The following is a 20,805-nucleotide window of genomic DNA, read 5'->3' as shown; positions in this document are numbered from 1 at the left end:
AGTTGGCATAGATTTTAATAAGTACTGCGTAATTAGAAAAGTACTAGGAAGAGATAGATAAAAAGAAAAAGTATTTAAAATATTGTTAGTAGAGAATGAATCTTATCTCATTATAAAAAAAGAAGTCTTTAAAATTAAAAAGTTTTTTTTTTTTTAAATTAAAAAGTTCATAGTACTACTTTTCAAGGAAGAATAAAAAAAATAGTTTATACTTTTCAGGGAGGGAATACGTATTTACTTTTATAATACTTCCTCCGTCCCAACCAAATTGTGTCACCTCTTTTAGATATGGCGATTAAGAATTGTGTTGAATGATTTAAATGATAATAAAATAAATTATTTTCTCTGTCCCAAGGTAGTTGAGGCATTTCTTTTGAGCACGAGATTTGAGAAATTGATTTATTACCAAAAGCGAAGAGTGTAAAGTAAGAGAGGGAAAAAGTAAAAGAGATAAAAAGAAAGTAAAGTAAGAGATATAATAAAGGTTTTTACCAAAAATTAAAATAAACCAACTTCCTTGAGACAAACCAAAAAGGAATACGACTCAATTATTTTAGGATAGAGGAGGTAGGAGAGAGGAAAAAAGTAGAACAGATAAGACGAGAGACTAAAATAAGTGATATAATAAAGCAAGAGTGATTAGATGATTGTCTTTTGTCAAAAAAAAGATAATGACTCAACTTTGTTGGGACGTTCCAAAAATGAATACGACTCAGCTTTGTTGGACGAAGAGATTATTTGGTAGTACTCCCTCCGTTCCAACTAAGTTGAGTCAATTTTTTGGGCGCAGAGATTAATAAATTGTATTGAAAAGTAGGGGAGAAAAATAAAGGGGAAAAGATAAAGAGAGAGTAAAGTAGGTGATAAATAAAGTAAGAGTGATTGAATGTTTTGTTTTTTTTTTAACTTAGTTGGGACATCTCAAAAAAGGAATACGACTTAACTTAGTTGGGGCGGAGGGAGTATCATGATTTTCTGGACAACTTTCATTCTCTCATGGTAAATATATACTTCATTAGTCCCAATACATATGAAACATTTAGTTTTCGGAATATAATTTTATGTAATGTTGTTTTGTGAGTTAATGAAGAGAGTAAGTAAGAAAGAGAAAAAAGTAGAGATGGTGTTCTTTCCTTTTTAGAAAAACTTTCATTTTTAATGGGATAGCCAAAAAGGAAGAACGAGAAAAAAATAGAGATGTTGTTTCCATTTTAGGAAACTTTCATTTTAATGGGATAACTAAAAATAGAATACGTTTTATTTTTACTAGGACATAGGGAGTAACTCATACTCCATCGTCCCAAGGAAGATGACCAACTCCTTGAGCGGCACGAAATTTTATGCAATTTAATTTTGTGCGGAGGGAATAAAGTAGATATAAAAGCGTTTTCATTATTGGTAATGAGTCATCTTGGTTTGGACAAATCAAAAATAAAAGTGAGTCATCTTCGGTGGGCCGGATGGAGGACTATAAAATGTCTCACTTTTATTTTATACAGGTAAAAAAAAATTTCATTCATATTTTATTTTACTTTATTTCGTTATATTTGTTTGAATGGTGCTAACTCTTTATCTATGTGAAGTACTCCTACAAATTATTTTATCATTGTTCATGTTAAAGTTAGTCATTATTTTATATAGTAGTAGTATAAAAGTTTTATATACATTAGTACAAAAAACTTCTTCATTGTTTTATGTTTTATCCGCCACATAGGTAAACAGTTAACAACGTTCAAGAACATATGATGAAATGTATTAACTTGAGACACAGATGAAACTTTTTATAAATTCTGAAATTTCAAACATTTTGTACCAATTTGAACAAATATGAAACATTTTGCATGAATTGTATAATTGTCACGTTATAATATGTCCCAATCTTTGTTCCTTTTATTCAAAATGTTTGCATTATTAACTTAAAAAAAAAGAAATTTGACAAAAAATAGGTTTTAATGGTAGAAAAATATATTTGTTCAAAAAAAGTCCATAAAGTGCGAAAGTCATTTTGCCAGTATTATATCAAAGTTCTACGTGGCGATATTTTTAAAGAATATGGACCACAAACGATATTATAACAAAGTTCAGGGACTTAATGTAGTTCTTTCTTACAAATAAAGTACAATAAACCTTTATGTCAAAAAAATCACGAAATGCTACAAAAATCTTTCATTAGTATTATATGAATGCTCAAAGACATTTAATGATACTTTTAAAGAGTAGAATCTGTGGATCACAATGTTCATGGACTAAAAATATACTACTAGTTCTCTCTATTAAAAAATGGGACTCAAGGTATTTAGTACTCCGATGCTTCCAACATTCATTTGAAACTTTTGATATCCAAAACAACTTCTCATCTTGTTCTCCACCACCCTCAAATAAATTGTACTCTATTCATTTATTAAAATATTATCCACCACCCTCAAATAAATTGTACTCTATTCATTTATTAAAATATTATCCATTTTTATTTTAATGTTCATTGCGATTATATTCCAATGAACTATATACGAATTTATATATTTGTGCAAAGTGTACCGAAAATATTGGGTGGAGTTCCATGATTTGGGGAAAAAATATTTGCCATTTCAAAGTACTATGGTGGCTTGCAATGACGTTCGGTTGCCATGACTAATATTATTATACTATTCATCTAGGATTAAGTTGTGAGATTATTTTAGTTGTAGGGGGAGGCTATGCATAATTATCATAAGACTATCCATCTAAGATTAAGTTGTATAGTTCAATCTTATGAAGTAAACACGATACATATTTAATCATGAGATTTAATCTTGGCAACCGAACACCCCTAAGAGTATCCATAATGGTTGTGAGATCGTCTGCCCGATCGATGATTTTCGGGCTCGTCCGTGATCGTCTGCCCATTGCAGGCGGACGGACGATCGTCCGGACGAGTGGGACGACCAAAAGTTCAGTTGTCTGGGTCGGTCGCCCGATCCCTCGTCCGCCTGATCGTCCGCCCATTGTAGGACCGCGGACAATGCCGGACGAGGACGAGCGACGCGTTTTCCATTTTTTTAAAATTATTTTTTAAGTTTTCTATATATAAATACACCTTAATTTTCACTCATTTCACATAACTCTTACACAACTTTCACACAACATCTCTCACAATCAAACATCTCTCTTTCACTCACTCTTCGAAAATGTTTCCAGGTGAAGATCCAAATCGGGCTATGGAACACATAATGTTTTAGGGACCAGATTCTCGGAGGTATTCTTGCAATACAAGAGCAAGAGCAGGCCGATGAGCATGGCCTAGCTCATCAACGTCTGTTCGAAGACTACTTCGCCGATGAACCACGGTGGGGACCGGCGGTTTTTCGCCGACGGTTTAGGATGCGGCAAGAACTGTTTCTCCGCATTGTTCAGACAATAGGGGCGCGCGACGAGTACTTCCAGCAGCGGCAAGATGCGGCCTACAGAATCGATCTATCCCCCTTTACGAAGTGCACGGTTGCGCTTCGTCAGTTGGCCTATGACACCACGGCGGACATGTTCGACGAGTATCTTCACGTCGGGGATACAACTGGCCGGGAGTGTCTGGAAAAATTTTGTGAGGGCGTGGTTGAAGCCTTCGACGCCACATATTTGCGCAAGCCGAATGCCGAAGATTGCCAGTTCCTGATGCAGATGCACGATAAGGTGCACGACTTTCCTGGAATGTTAGGGAGCATAGATTGTATGCATTGAGAGTGGAAGAATTGTCCGGCAGCATGGAGAGACAAATTCACCAGTGGGTATAAGGGTACCCACCCGACGATGATCCTTGAAGCCATTGTTGACCATTGTCTTTGGATCTGACATGCTCACTTTGGCATGGCTGGATCAAACAACGACATCAACATGCTGAACACATCGAGTCTCTTCACCGAGCAATGCAATGGCAACGGTCCGGCTATCGAGTTCACAGCCAACAGACGACAACATCATATGGGTTACTACTTAGCCGATGGCATATACCCGAGATGGTCAGTTTTCTTGAAGAGGATCTCCTGCCCAACGGATCTGAAGAGAGCCTTTTTTGCACAGCGGCAAGAGTCTGCACGGAAGGACGTGAAGTGAGGATTCAGTGTGCTTCAAGCGCGTTGGGCAATAGAGAAAGGCTCGCCTCGTTCCTGGTACATGCATTATATCGCCAATGTCATGTACGCGTGCATCATCTTGCACAACCTGATTATTCACGATGAAGGTTCAAGAGTTGACGATTGGTCTGACGATGAAGCCGAACCGAGCGCAGGTCATGCAACCCCGCCGGTCACTCGAGGTTTACCCTATGGAGTCAGTGAGAAATTACAAGCAGAGGAGAACATGCGCAACCGACAAGCCCATCTTCAACTCATGAACGACATGGTTGAAGAAGTTTGGGCACGTAGGGGTCGTTGGAATTGTACCTCTTTTAAGTATTTCCGTTATAATTTTTTTTAATTAAGTAATGTATGTTTTGCTAGTACTTTAATTTAATATCTAATTTTGCTATTTATAATGTGTGTAAACATAAAAAAAATTAAAATTTAAATGAAAAATGGATAATTGATAGGGCGGACACTAGGGCGAAACCACTGAAGAAAGAAGGGTCGGACTAAGAAATGCAGATGTGGCAGACGGACACTAGGGCAACAATTGTGGATGCTCTTAAGTCGTCGTTCCTGGCAAGAATCCTGAGTTTCCTTATCTCTATAATTAATGTGGTCGTTTTTTATTTTGGTTAATTTGCATCATTATCATTATATATGTATGTTATATTGATGAAAAGTAGTAGATTTTTTTTCGTTTAATTTTGAGGATTGTTAATGTTTTTTACTAACTCATTTGCACAAATCTAAAATCGTTTACTTTTGAAGCATGTTAATGTTTATACTAGCTCATTTTACATTTATTTTCCTTTTATTGGACGTTTTCAAAAAAATAAAATACTAAGAACAAAGTTAGAATCAAGAAATAAGCATTCCTCAGAGTTAGAGAACAACACACGAACACACGCCTTGTGTGCCATTCAATTTAATTAAGTCAAAAGCCTATTAGGTTCAAGAATTGACCAAATCACTTAGGATCCCTAGCAAGAACACAAAATTTTCGTTCCCCCTCCGTGCATGTAAAAATATGTCCTTTCTTATTCTTCTCTCACCACATTGTGGTATTTTTTCTTTTCTAGGTTTGGAGTGTAGAAAATGATGATAGAAACTCCATTGATGGGAGAGGAGAAGAAAAGATCTTTTGTTGATATCAAAATGAGAGAATACAAGATGATTCTTTTACAACACAAGTTCGCTCTATTTATACTAACTAGATGAAGATAACCGCCAAAATATCTTGCTAACTAACTCTCAACCAACTTGTTACCCGTTCACACTTATGCTGACTAAGAGTCCACGTGTGAGTGACGAGGCTCCAGCTCCCCTAGTTTTGGAGTTTTCGCCCCAGGGGGTCGTTGAAAGGAGGGATATTATATTGGCCAACGGTAGACCATCATAGAATGGACGTTTTCCAACAGCAATTACACATTTCCTCGTCACTTTCTGATGTGCATCATCATTCTTCAATGTATGTACAGTACATGAAGCATGCATTACGTTCACCATCTTCAACATGGAGTTTGATAATTTATTGTTCACGTAATAACCAAACTTTTATTTGGTGGTAATTTTTTAGAAGATTCGATCGAGGTTCTAATCTTTAGGTGGAGCGATAGGAGTTTGCAACCCCTCGTCTATCAAAAGATGATCTACAGTTAAGTATATTCTGATCAATTATTTCAGATTTGTTGTCTACCAAGTTGCATTCTAGATGTCGTAAAAATTAACTTGTAAATTTCTGAAAGTCATCACGTTATATAATTAAGAATCAGGGAGCTTCGACATATCCATAATACCCACCAAATAGACCGTGTAGGGCAATTTAACACATGGATGATGGATCATGCATGTGCATCTAAACTATTTATTGGAGAAGCATCACACGGACTGTTTGGTGGTGAACACTAGCCACAGGAACCGTGCAACGATATGGTAATTTGAAACAGACAATACCGCTCGACCTTACAGATGGAAAACGGTCACACATATAATATATGGTAAGGAAGTTTTAAATATTGGACGAGGAATATATCTAGTGGAGTCTAGAACAACGAAACTTCAAAACTCACAGAAAGTGCAAAAACTTACAAAGAAAGTAAATTGAGTGCGAAATGAAAAATGTTCAAAGATTGGCTACCAATCTAATCATCTATGGACAATTTTTTTTCCCATTTATTTTATGCAATTTATTTGTATAAATTAGGAGAACAGTTCAATTATACTACGTAGCAATATTATTTGGATTATTCCTAGCATGTATTAGATGAATTAAACATGTTGTTCAAATATTGAATTATCTGTTTATTTATTTGAATTAATTCCTTTTTAGTTTATTAAACAATCCCCAACCCCCCTTTTAGTTTAGTCAGTAAACTAGCTAGATAGCTAATTAAGTTGCTTAATTACGAGTTAGATCTTTTAACTATAGAGAGGATAATGGAATGGCACGATCAATCTCAATGAAAACAAAAAAGAAATAATGATGAAATTTTTTACCCTGTCCACACGATTTTCATTGTAGTGTTGTACTTTCATCACAATCACACACGCACGCAAGTTAGGTAATTAAGGGGGACCTCTCTACCTAGCTCTCATTCTCTCAAATACCAAAACAAAATCTTTAATATGCATGCATGCAAACTAAGATGCATGCTTACAACACATAGTCTTTCTATATATTCTTGTCGTATTGCTTTTGTGCCTTCTCACAAATTGAATTTTGAATTAAGAAATCATGTGTGAAGCTCCATATTCGCCTTGGGTAAATCTAACTTGGATTGACAAGCAAGTGTATAAATTGTATAGTTACATCTTATTAGTACCATTTAAGATAGGATCAGCTTTCAGCTATGGAGTAGTTTCTATCTCTAATTTCTAGCAACTTACAAATATATCATCACCTCATGTTTAACATTTTCACTTTCAAAAGCCTCAATTTTGGAAGAAAATTATCAGGTATGCATAGCCATATAGATTTTGAGGTGAATTATAACTGAATTAATGTAGATGGGAAGGATAACGCTAATCATAGTATTAGAGATTATAGTACTCCCTCGGTCCCACTCAAAATGTCTACATTTTTGAATGACACGAGATTTTAGGAGAAGTTGTTAGATGGAGCAAGTAGTGAGAAAAAGGTAGTTGAATATTTTAATGAGGAGAAAGAAGTTATAGATTTATTTCTAAATAAAGAAAGTTGATATATTGAGTGAAATAAACTAAAAAGGAAAGATGGACATCTTAAGTGGAACGGATGGATTATAGTTTTTAGAAGAAGAAAAAAGAGGTTGGCCTGCTTAGATTAAGGCCGAGATGGGATATAAAGTGTTCCTGTTGATGGGCTTTTGTGGGGTGAAGAAATGCCCATTTACAACATGTCTACCTACATATAAATATTAAATATTTATAGGTTTGTCTATTGTGAAAATAGTACTCCCTCCGTCTAAAGGAAGATGACCCCTTCCTTGAGCGGCACAGAGTTTTATGCAATTTTATTTTGTGTGTTAAATGAAGAGAGTAAAATAAGAGAGATGAAATAAAGTAGAGATAAAAGTGTTTTCATTTATAGTAATGGGTCATCTTGGATGGAACAAATCAAAAAAGAAAGTGAGTTATCTTTAGTGGGACGGAGGGAGTACTACTACTATAATTTAGATCTAAATTTAATAGAAAAGGTTGAATCATTTTCATAATTTGAGTTAAAACAGATAAGTTGTATAAATATAATAATATTTCCTCAGTCCTAAAAAAATTTGTAAGTGAGACAAATTTTAAGAGAAGAAAAAAGTAATGAAAGTAGTGTTAGTGGAATGTGAGGTTCACATTATTATACGTGTGTAATTGGTTAAAAAAATTTCCTATTTAGATTTGGTCCCAAAATGATACTCCCTTCGTCCCATTTAATTTGAGGCGTTTCATTTCGACAGAGGATTTAAAAAAAGTTGTGTTTAGTGAGTTAAATAATGTAAAATACAGTAGATGACAGAATAAAGTAAGAGATACCGGAAGAAAGAATAAAGTAAAAGAAAGAATAAAGTGGATGTGATTAGATTTTTGTTTTTAGCAAAAAAGAGAAATGACTCAAGTAACTTGGAACAACTCAAAATGGAATACGACTCAACTAACTTGGGACATGGGGAGTAAATTAGTAGTACTCCCTCCGTCCTATAATAGATGTCACACTTTGCTTTTTAGTTTGTCTCATAAAAGATGTCACATTTCCATTTTTAGAAAAAGTTCAATATCACATTAATATAAAAGTTATATTTCCTTTCTCTATTTTACACACAAAACAAAATCTCCTAAAATCATGTGCCATCGTGCAAATGTGATATATGGCCATAGAATTAACATATTTTTTGTGGGACGGAGTACTATATTTTTTTGAATACATAGGGCCATAGAATTAACAACAACGCGGGAAATAAAAAACAAAGAATAACATGAAATGAAAAAGTAAAAAGCAAAGTTTTCCTGGAATGAAGTGATTGATTTGAAATATCCAACTTTTAAATGATAAGTTTTGGGTGAAAGAGTGGGAATGATTTTCTGTTGAAAAGGTCAGAAAACTTTTTTATTTCGCAGGTTTGACAATCCACGAAAAATTCAACTCGAATCAGACACACCTAACACTTTAGTTGCAAATTTGCAATGCAATCTACAATTCTGCAGTTTTTTTTATTTATTTTTAATATAGATAAAGATTTAAATCAATTAATTAATTGACAAAGGCTGCCGGAGTACATGAGAGCACCCGCAACGCGGGCCGCTCGCGTTCCGCGTTTCGTGCCGGCAGAACGGAACCGGCGCGCGACGCGTTGCGGAGGTGCGTTCCGTCTCCGTGTCGTGCCCTTGCCGTCGCGGGTGGCGTCGCCGCGAAACGCGGCACGGCTTGTGTCGCCACGCGCTTCGGCGACGTGGCTCGCCCTGCGTCGTGCGTGACGCCCACTCGCCGACCCGCAAGTGGGCGTCGTCACGCTGACGCAATAAATTCATTTTTTTAAAAAATAAATTTTTAAAAAAATATTTTTTATTTATAAAAATTGTTTTTTATATTTAAAAACAATTTTTACAAATAAATGAATACTAGAAATTCGTATTAGCCCATATATATTTGATGGGCTTGCGAATTTATGAAACTCATTCTTGGTTGTTACTCTTTTATAGAGACATCCTTGAATGTTTCATGTTCCACTTTCGATGTGGGACAAACTCATTCTTGGTTGTCTCTATTTTATAGAAACATCCTTGAATGTTTCATGTTCCACTTTCGATGTGGGACAAACTCATTCTTGATTATCTCTATTTTATAGAGACATCCTTGAATGTTTTATGTTCCACTTTCGATGTGGGACAAACTCATTCTTGGTTGTCTCTATTTTATAGAGACATCCTTGAATGTTTTATGTTCCACTTTCGATGTGGGACAAACTCATTCTTGGTTGTCTCTATAAAATTGTATTTTAAATTATGCCATTTTTTATTTTTTTTTATTTTAATTATGTCTTTTTCTATTTTTTGAATTTTAAGTTGTAATGTTATTTTAATTTTAATGAAGTGTGTTTGTTTTAATTGAATTGGGTTGGAAATAAAAATAAAAAATAAAATTCAATGAATAGTAATTTAAGGAACGGTTAAGGAACGGATAAGAAACGGAGGGTTGCAGGTTTCATTCCTTAGTTAAGGAATGGAGTAAAAAAGTACAGTGGGGCCCGCAAATAGTAGTTTAAGGAACGGTTTAGGAACGGTGGGGGAACAACGTTGTGGATGGCCTGAAAGCTGAAACCAACCAAAAATAACTAAATGACAAAAGGATGCTATTTTTATAACTATTTGTGATGTTAATTAAATTATTTTGTCGGTCCACGTTGGATCTCCTCCCTTCTCCCACTGCCGACGGCAAAAAAAAAACGTTTCCGGTGCGCCGTGCTCGCGGCACCGTGCAATAGGTAGCCGCGGTCAGTGCCTCCTCCTTCTCCCTCAGCCCCGTCTCCGCCGAATGCTCGGCACGCTATAGGGATCCGAAGCGGTGCCGTGACTCGCCTATAGTGGACACTCTTATAGCCTGCCTTATAGGGCGCCCTATAATCCTTCACGTCAGCATCTTATTTTCCTACCCATGCACCTGCAGTGAGGCGCATCATAGCATTTTATTTATCTTTTATATTTATATTAGTTTTTATTAGTATTTAAATATAATAAAATTGTAATTTAACACTACAAAATAAAAAAAAAACTTCATTTTATTGAAAGTCGAAAGTGTATAATACAAAATACTTAAAAAACTGCAATTTGAATGGCGGTTACGTGCCCAAATTTTGTTAACCATGTCGGACATGAGCCGATCATGGTCTTGTTGGTTGCGCATTAAGGCTTGTGTCGCTAGAACCTCATTGTAGCCCATCGGTAATTCTCGAACGTGGGGCGGGGTCGCCGAACCGGAGCAAGGTCCAGCTTCCTCATCGCGCCAATCGGTGACTCTTGTACCTTCATCTTCGACTATCATGTTATGCAAGATGATGCACGCATACATGACATCGACGATGACTTCCTTGTACTAGAAACGCGCCAGACCTTTCACTATTGCCCAACGCGTTTGGAGCACACCAAATGCCATCTCCACATCCTTTCGCGCAGCCTCCTGCCGTTGCTCAAATAAAGCTCTCTTCTGATCCGTTGGGCAGCTGATCGTCTTTAGAAAAATAGGCCACCTCGGGTATATGCCATCGACTAAGTAGTAACCCATATTTTTTTTATGCATAAAAATTAATATACTACTGTAGTACTTAGTACTCCCCCCGTCCCTTTGTAGTAGATGCGTTCTATTTTCAACACTCATTTTAGAAAAATGACACTAATAAATAATTAAAATAGAGAGAAAGTAAAATAAAAGATAGAATAATATAGATAAGACTCTTACTATAATACAAATAGCCAATTTATTTCAATTTGTATAATTCAACAATTATATTTGCATATTAAACTACCTTTTTGGATTTTAATTTGTGATTAATTTTATTGTCATGTTATGTTTCAGTATTAATATCCACATATTTTTGTTTATAATTTTTATATTGTTTCTAATTTTATTTAATTTATTTATAGTTTCAAATCAATATTTGAAAATATCTTAGTCCGTGTATATAGTACGAGTGTAATACTGATTAGGTAAAGACATCACATATGCAATAACTTCCGTTCGGTTATGGTTGAGCATAAGAGCACCCACAACCGTGCTCTTGCCAGCGAGCACGGTTGTGGGCCCGACCCCACTTTTTCTGCCTGCTCTTCGGCAAGAGCACAACACCCACAGCTGTACTCTTCCGCAAGGACGAGCACAATTCAATTTAAAATTCAATTAAATAAAAACATTTCTATAATATTAAAATTCATTAAATAACCGAAATAATATTACAAATTACAAATAAAATAAAAAAGACATAATTAAAATCCTAAAAATTAAAAATTACATAATTTAAATCCTAAAAATTAAAAATTACATAATTAAATTCGTAAAATTAAAAAAAAATCACAACTCGTTGCCGATTTTCGTCTACATGTGTTTGATTAAGTCTTCTTGTAGCTCAATGTGGGTTCGGGTATCGCGCATTGTGTGCCTTGTTTCGAGCCTCACCCCACCGTCGTATGCCGACCTCGGCGTGGGAGAGACCTCGCGGTTGAGCTTCCGGCTTCATCCTCGTCGTAGAAGCTAGCCGCCCTCGGTCCTTCGTCGGCTATAATCATATTGTGTAAGATAATACACGTGTACATGATGTCGGCGATATTATTCACGTACCAGAGCCGAGCCGTGGCCTTCACAATGTTGAATCGAGCTTGAAGGACCCCAAAGTCTCTTTCGACGTCTTTCCGCGCGGACTCTTGACGCTGCGCAAAAAGAACACGTCTCGGGTCTTGCGGGTTGCTGAGCGTCTTCACGAAAGCCGACCACCTTGGGTAGATACCATCGGCGAGATAGTAACCCATGTGGTATGTATTTCCGTTAATGGTGAAGTCGATAGCCGGTGCTGCACCATTCATCACATCATTGAAGAGTGGTGAAGAATAGAGCAAGTTCAAGTCGTTGTTGGATCCGGCAATGCCGAAATATGCATGCCAAATCCATAGGAGGTAGTCGGCGACCGCCTCAAGGATAAGTGTTGGGCCGCCGCCTTTGTGACCGCTTAAGTGTTTCCCCCTCCAAGCAGTCGGGAAATTCTTCCACCAACAATGCATGCAGTCAATGCTGCCAAGCATTCTGGGAAAGCCATGGACTGATTCGTGAAGACAAAGCAACCGTTGGCAATCATCGGTGGTGGGTACCCGAAGGAATTCATCACCGAAAGCTGTACGAACGCCCTCGCAAAAATGTTTTAGACAAAGGATTCCAGTGGACTCACCGACATACAAATACTCGTCGAAGTGGTCGGCCGTTTGCCCAGCAGCAAGTTGTCGGATGGCACACGTACACTTCTGCAACGGCTGCATCTGGACCCGTTTGGAAGAATTCAACACGTGAGGACAATGTGTTGACAATTCGCATAAACAAGCGCTTTGACATGCGAAAACGGCGCCTGAAGTAATCTGCCGGAAACAGCGGCTGGTCGGCAAAATAGTCGGCAACGAGCCTTTCGTGGGCTCCCTCCTGGTCACGATGGATGTAGCGGCGAGTTGATCTAGTTCGTTGAGGAGGAGGAGCGGGGGTATTCGCCGCGACATATGCTTCATAAGCGGCACGATGTTGTTCGTAGTATTCTTTTTCTTCGCGCTCCGCTTCCGCCATAAGATGGGTGAAATCCATTTGAGGTTTTGAGTGAGAGATGAAGGTGAAGATAGGTTGTATGAAAATTATGAAGGAGAGATGATTTGATGTGATAAATGGATGATGAATGTGTGTATATAAGATGATTTTGGGGAAAAAAATCAGAAAAATACAGAAAAACGGGTAAAAAAACGGCCATATTTTTGAGATTTGGAAAATATATTTTTTTTATCAGTTTTTAGAATTAAATACCGATTTTATTTTTTAAAAAATAAAAATATTATAGCCGTTGCCCAATCGTAGCACGCCACGTCAGCTGCTCGCTGGCACAGACGTGCTCAATGCATCGAGCAGCGCCGTGCCAGCGGCGCGAGCGCAGCGGCGGATGACCTCCTCCGTGCCGCTGGCACGGACGGACGGACGCCGTCCGTCGACCGTTGCAGATGTAAGTACTTTCTTCTTTAGACACATGTCAGCGCAGCGGCGGACGACCTCCTCCGTGCCGCTGGCACGGACGGACGGACGCCGTCCGTTCACGTTGCAGATGCTCTAAGTACTTTCTTCTTTAGACACATGTCAATTTTTTCCATGATTTGGAGTGGTACAATGCAATAAATAATGTAGATCGATGTGCATCTATTACGGACCCAGAACTTCAATTTCTTTAAATAACAACCATATGAAATTATAATATAACAATAAAAATGTGATGCATTTTCTAACCTCGTGATAATTAAACATCTCATCTGGAGTACTAGCTAAAGGAGAAACGTTTTATTTTATCACCTAATTGCTCATTATTCTCTCGTGTGCATATGAAGATGTGGGGGAACAAATTGTATGCCGCATCAGAGAGTAAACAACAATTGCAAGCATATATATGAGTTACCCCAACCTCCTTAGCATGAGGCCTTTTGTGGAGTATCACAAAAGCAAAACCATAAAGGATTTGTCCAAAACGTACAATATCATACTAATGTGGAGTTCGGGTGTGCGCCACTGAACCCCTAATACCCTAATAGAAGACATAATTAAGTTTTAGTTAATTTATAAAACCTGAATTATGTGAAAATCTATGTGTTTATTCAATCAATCCTACATTTTAACTATTTATATTATATAAATAATAGTGCACAATATGATATGCAATCCACTACGAGTTTATGTACTGTGATATGCAATCCACTAGTAACAATTAAGTTGCGACATCATGCATGATGAAATTTAATACTTCTCATGTTTGAGCTTACGAATTTCAGAAGAACAGTTGTTCGGTAAAATTGTAATAATATTTCTTGTATGTGGAATTAATTTAGACTAATATGCGGTATAATGAAATTCGACTCAAATCTGAATATTTTGCAATGTAAAAAAATAACGCAACAAAAATAAAACTATGATCAATAAATTCATGTTGGATAATCCATTGAAAATTTTAATGAATCAAATAATATGGAGTACCATTTACTTAATTACATTCGATGTTCAAACATGCATTTAATACTTAAAAATCAACTATAAAAAATTTAGACAGTATATGTAGAATTGGGTAAAACTGATGTTATATTATTCACAATAGTTTGTTGAAGTGTGACTGATTGTGTGCGTCTGTGCTGTGCTGCAGGTGCGTCAATCAAACAGGTTCAGAGAAATTGAAAGGGGTTGGCTGCTGCCACACAACTCATGGGTTAAGTTTGTTTTAACTACTAGACTCAGAGAAATTGAAAGACAACTAATCTATCTACTGGACCTAGGAAACATGAAAAGTAGGTACGCATGTTTGATTCACGAAAATGAAATTTAACTAGAGAAATTCAAATAACTAAACTACTGGGCAAGATTGACGATTTTCCAAAAACAGCTAACTAAACTACTAGAGAAATTTAACACGTAAACAGTAGTGGGGATCATTTTCCCGATTTAGCTACGATGACAGAAAAGCTGCAAAAGTAAACAAACTGCCAACAGCGGATCAGACTCTAACTAACTTCCGACTTCATCTTCTTCAGTAAACTAAATAAACTTAAACGAAACAGAGCATCAAACATATAGAAACAGAGCAATCTCAGATCCAATTTCAAATATTACGATTAAGCATAAACTACTAGATCTAAACTATTAGGTCAAGCAAAATAAGAAAACAATAGTAAACATCCATAACCATGCAGAATCAGAATACCACGTCTCAGATCCACAACTCCAAATGACAATTCAACTCAGATCAAACAATACCAACCTTGCTACATTCAGATCCATAACTCATCAATTCAGATCCAATAAAATCAACAACAATTCAACTCCGATCAACCCGATCTCAACTCCAAATCAAACATCAATTGCGAAAAGCATCCAAATCAGTAAAAACCAACAATCAAACATCAGAAGCAGATAAACAGAAAACAGAAACTTCCATAGCTACTGGATTTAGATTCAACACATAAATATCAAACACCGAGCTTTCAACAGAGTAGTTTACGATGAGAAAAACAACAGAAAAGTCAAGCAATTGTATCTTCGCCCCCTAGGGACGGTGTTACACCACTAAAACTAAACTAAACTGCAACGAACGCCCATAAATTACCCAATTGATGCCAAATGCGAAGAGAATTGTGTGTGAAGTGAAGAGAAGTGAGCTAAGAGCAAAAAAAAAAAAATAGATAAAGCTAAGATGGAACTCCTCTCTTCATGATTGTGGTCTCTATTTATAGCTGAGGCTCGGATTTCTAGGGCACTCTCCCTTGCTGATTTGTCATTTTTTCCCTTCCTAGAAAATCCTTTAATAGATGCTGTTGCTTCACAGCTACTCCCGCCATCGCTCCTGCAATCTCACAGGTCAGGTTGCGAGTTGGCATTCTTCACTCCAATTTCCTTTGATTCCCTCTGCCTAGTAAATTTTCCATCCGCTTCCTGGGTCCGGCAGATTCTCTACGCACCTAAACTTATAAATGCTCGTTAGTTCATGGAAATCACAGAATTTAACCCCATAACCGATGCATGAAATGTAATATCCGAAAAAAAAAAAATATTTTGAATATTGTTTTTATTAAGGGATGTTTCTTTTTGTGAATATCTTGTTGTGGATATGATTTTATTTACCTAAGCAACATGTAATTGAAATAATTAATTAAGCTATGAATTAAAATCCTAATTAACAAATTAAACCTCTCTCTCCCTATTTTCGAAACCCCTCCCCCTCACCCCACTATTTTCTCAACCTCCCCACTCCCACATAACCGATACATTATCTCCTTTCCAATCACTCATCGGTTTCTCTCATCTCCCTCTCGCTTTTGTTCTCAACACCGGTAAGGTCTCTCTCTCTCTTCCTCCCTCTCGGTTCTCACCTTTCCCCCACTCACTCCCTCTCATTGATTTCTTGAATTCATCAAGGTATCACACTCTCGCGTACCGATTTGGAGTCGGAGTAGGGAAGGCTTTCGAACTACATTTGAACTCTTCGAGAAGGTAGTCCAAAACCCTATTTCCATACCCGAACCACATGCATTTAGGACGTTTTGAATGTTTTAGATGCTGAATAGGTTTTGTGATCATGTGTTTATGTTGAGTATGTTTTCGGTGGTGACTGACAGTGGGTTCCGACCCCTTTTTGACTGATCAAACGATCTCCTTTTGGTACGAAATTTTAACTGTGTAAACTTGGGTGTGTCTTCTGTGTGGTGTGTAAATTTCAGCTTCATTGGACGTCAGATGATTTTATAATGATTTTTGTAAGTAAACTGCGCAGTTCTGCGAGATGTACGTTTCTGGGTGATGTGTTTTTGTGCAATGGGTGTGAACCTGGGTGTTTTGATATTATGATGTATGTGGGTGTGTTTGGCCAAGGGATGGCTCGGAGGAATCAGCGTTTGGTTCGAGTGTTTTGTGTGTGTTGGCCGAGAGTTTTAGGGTTTGGCCTAGGGTGGTGTTGTGGAGAGTTTTGGAGGGTTGATCTCATGTTTTCGGGTGTGTTTTGGGATGTAGAATGTGTGTTGTGAATGTCGTATAAGGTTTGAGAATCGTTGGTTGGGGGAAAACTGGTGTGCACTTGATCGGGCCAGCGGCCGAGACGCCGAGCCAGATGCCGAGCCAGATGCCGAGACAGGTACCGAGCCAGTGCCGAGAGAGGTGCCGAGACGGGCGCCGAGCCAGATGCCGAGCCAGATGCCGAGACAGGTGCCGAGCCAGTGCCGAGAGAGGTGCCGAGACGGGTGCCGAGCCAGGGCCGAGCCAGACGCCGAGACATGTGCCGAGCCAGGCGGCCGAGACGGTCGGCCGAGGTGCCGAGCCAGGCGGCCGAGACGGTCGGCCGAGGTGCCGAGCCAGGCGGCCGAGACGGTCGGCCGAGGTGCCGAGCCAGGCGGCCGAGACGGTCGGCCGAGGTGCCGAGCCAGGCGGCCGAGACGGTCGGCCGAGGTGCCGAGCCAGGCCGAGACACCGAGCCTTTTCCGAGCCAAGTGAGCCGTTTGCACGAGGAGGGTATACCGGGAGTACGAGTGTTTCGGGTGTGTGTCGTGTGCGCGTCGTGGGTGCGTGGTATGCGTGTCGGGTGCGTGCGTGGTGTGTTTCGGACGTGTGATTCTGTGTGCTTGACTTATAAGATGTTGTTAAGTGTGTGTACGTGTAACGTGCTAGATGTTGAAGTCATCCACGTAGGAATCATGCATTGTCGTTTAAACCCCGTCTTTCCTGACTCTAATCATGACTTTTATTTATCTTTCAAAAGGGTGATCTGTTACGAGGAAATTGTGGTTGAAGAAGGGAACTATTTAAAAGCTAAGAAATTGAGGTGGGCTTTTCTACCCTACTATTTTGTGGGTTATCTTTAATACGGACGCTGTTCCGGAAATGTTTATGGAGATGAACTGTTTGTCTTGCCAACTGTTTTGTTTTGAAACCTATCTGAAGTGGTTTACCACATATGTTTAATCGAATTCGGGTCTGTTGGGCTGCGAACCCTCAGGCTAGTGTACACGAGATCGGGAGCCATCTGAGAGCAAGTTGGCCGGTCTAGTTGACCTGGGGTGTGGCCACGCCCCTTGTCACCCGTTGGATCAGATAGTGTATGATGGTGGGAATAAGGGTGGCAATATCTGAAAATGACTGCGCAGTCGAATTTATGAAATATGTTTTAGTGTACTTGGGTTATTTTCTTTACACTTAAAACCCCAAGGTTACACTGTTATGGCATGACAAACTATGATTTCGGCGTGTGTCCACTGAGTGCAATAAGTACTCAGCCCTGCATGTTGTTTTCTTAATGTGCAGGTTGAGCGACGATGGGGATGACGGATGTTGAGCAATTAAAGTCAAAATTGTGTTTTTACTTTGCCTTTTGGATGGTGTCGTGTCGTCATACCCGACATTATCTATCTCTTGGTCTGTTCCGCTGCTTTGTAATCCGATACAATGTTTTCATTTAAACTCTGTTTACTTTAACTTTAGAAATGTCGCTACAGTACATTGTTTTGAAGTGAACTTCCTCTAATTAAACGTTTTCGGGTCAAGTATTCTTGTTCTCCCCTTTCTTCCCCGCTTCTTTATTCCTCCCCTAGTCGCGGTCCACCGTACTTCCTATCCTTAGGAAATGCGAGCGTGACAGAGTGGTATCAGAGCCTAGGTTTTCTTTCTGCTCTGGATCCAAGAGTCTTTTTCTGTTTTGAGTAAGTTTTCAAAAGTGTCATTGGCTCAACATCCGACTCATCGCACTCAACCTGAAATGAGGTAATGAAGATTTTGAATTTTTGGAAAGTATATGGAAGTGGAGGAAATTGTGATTTTGGGTTTTGAAAATGATTTTTGGAAAGTTTAAATAAATATTGATGCATGTGGAAGGGTACAAAGTGATGTGAAAAGTTGGAAATTATGAGAGTTATGAACTGTTATTGTGTGTTGAATTTATATGAAAGCATGTGGCTGATGTGTGATGCTATGATGACGTGAATGTTGATGTGAGCTTTTACGTGTGAATGTGTTGGCCTTTTGAATGATTGAACTTAGACGTGAGAGGTTTCACTAGTGCTTCTTGGACCTATAGTAGATAAGGACTTATGGCCTTTGAACACCAGCGGGCTTGGAATTAGAACAGTGATACGTCTGCATACACATATCTCTCTCTTCTTCGGTTATGCACCCTGTTTTTATATGCGAGGCGATTGTTTCTGTTTTTCTATAGATGGCGCGTATGTTCCGAACCCCGCGACGGAGTGATCGTGATAGACTTAGGGCACAAAGGGTGCTCAGAGAGTATAGAGTGTATCGAAAGAAGGATCACATACCGTTGATTGAGTTCGTAGCGCACTTCGACACCCTCTGGAGGGCAGCTCAGGAGTTCGGAGTGACAGAGCTTGACGGCATTGAGAAACTAATAGAATTGCTCCCTGACAGCTGGAAGGAGTGGGCTGAAAGAACGGCGAGGAGGTACACGTGGCATGAGCCCGTTACCGATGACATGGTGGGCGACATGGCTGGCTTTCGGAAGGCCGTGTATTGTGCACTGGTAGACTCTCGAGAGGAGCAGCCCCCACAGGATGTGCAAGAGAGGATCGTGTATCAGGACAAGTACGTGAGTATGTACGAGGGTGAGCAAGGGTTTGAAGATAACTATGAGGAGGAAACCGAAGAGGATCCCGAGGAGGAACCCGAGGTGGCTCCGCAAGGGAATTCCGAGGAGGACGATGACGAAGATCCGGAGGAAGGGCCTATGGATGAAGATGATCGAGTCGTAGTCTAGAAATAAAATAGTTCGATGTCTTTTTAGTTTTTGCTTTTAGTGTGAACTGCTCTTGTGAAACAACGTTTAACCTTCTTTCTTTTAATGAGGATTTGATTTTGATATATATCCTATGTGTTGCATCTTACTACATGAAGATTATGAGAAAATTTTGAGAAAGTGGTAATTTTGGATGAGAATTGTAGTAACACTTTTTGGATATTGAATCAGAATGCCGCCAAGACGTGTACGCCAACCACGACAAGGACCCAACATGGAGGCACCACCTCCACCACCACCTCCACCCCCGCCTCAGCAAGAAAGATTCATAGTTACGTTCTCCAGGCAGAATCCCCCTAAATTCGATGGACAGGGAGATCCCTCAAAAGCCGAAGAGTGGATACGCGGCCTCGAGCGTATTTTCAGGGTCATGGAGTGCACAGATAGGGAGCGCATTGCTTGCGCCACCTTTCAACTATCAGGTGATGCCGATTACTGGTGGGAGACTCGGCAAAGAACTATGAATCCTGCACGCTTGGAAGCGTTAACATGGGAGGAGTTTAAAATGGAGATTGATAACAAGTATGTCCCAAAGACGTACAGACGGGCCAAGGTGGTAGAATTCCACACGCTGAGCCAAGGCCGAATGACTGTAACTGAGTACGACCGAGCCCTCGCACAGATGGCACGATATGCGCCCGAGTTGATGGACACCGACGAGAAATGGGCGGTGAAGTTCCGGGCCGGGCTCAAGGATGAGATAAAGGCCGCATTGGCTTGTCGAGGAGAACTCTCCTACTCGGAGATCTTGACTTGTGCACTGGACGTGGAAGATGCACTCCCTAAACCAAAAGTGGTGGCGACAACAAACGCGACACCCCTACAAGCTCAGTCAGGTCATCAAGAGAAGAGGAGGTGGGATGGTGATCACACTCAGTATGGTGGCAAGAGGCCACAACACATGAAGAACCCACCCTACAATGGCGGGAGACAGAATACCTATCACCCGAGGGCAAGCTTTCCGCCGAGGAACCCTCAATGTGGAAGATGCTTCAAGTACCACACCGGAGAGTGTCGAGACCCTAGATGCTTCAGCTGTGGTGGAAGTGGCCATTACTTCCGAAGTTGCCCAAATAAGAACATGGGAACGGGGATGAGACAGAACCAGTTAGGCTTCCGTCCACCATCCCAGGCACTACCTGCACCTCAACCGCCACAACGCCGCCAAGGACTGCCGTCGC

This window comes from Salvia splendens, chromosome 5, assembly GCF_004379255.2.
Source record: "Salvia splendens isolate huo1 chromosome 5, SspV2, whole genome shotgun sequence".
NCBI classification, from domain to species: Eukaryota; Viridiplantae; Streptophyta; class Magnoliopsida; order Lamiales; family Lamiaceae; genus Salvia; species Salvia splendens.
This window is presented reverse-complemented; position numbering follows the sequence as displayed.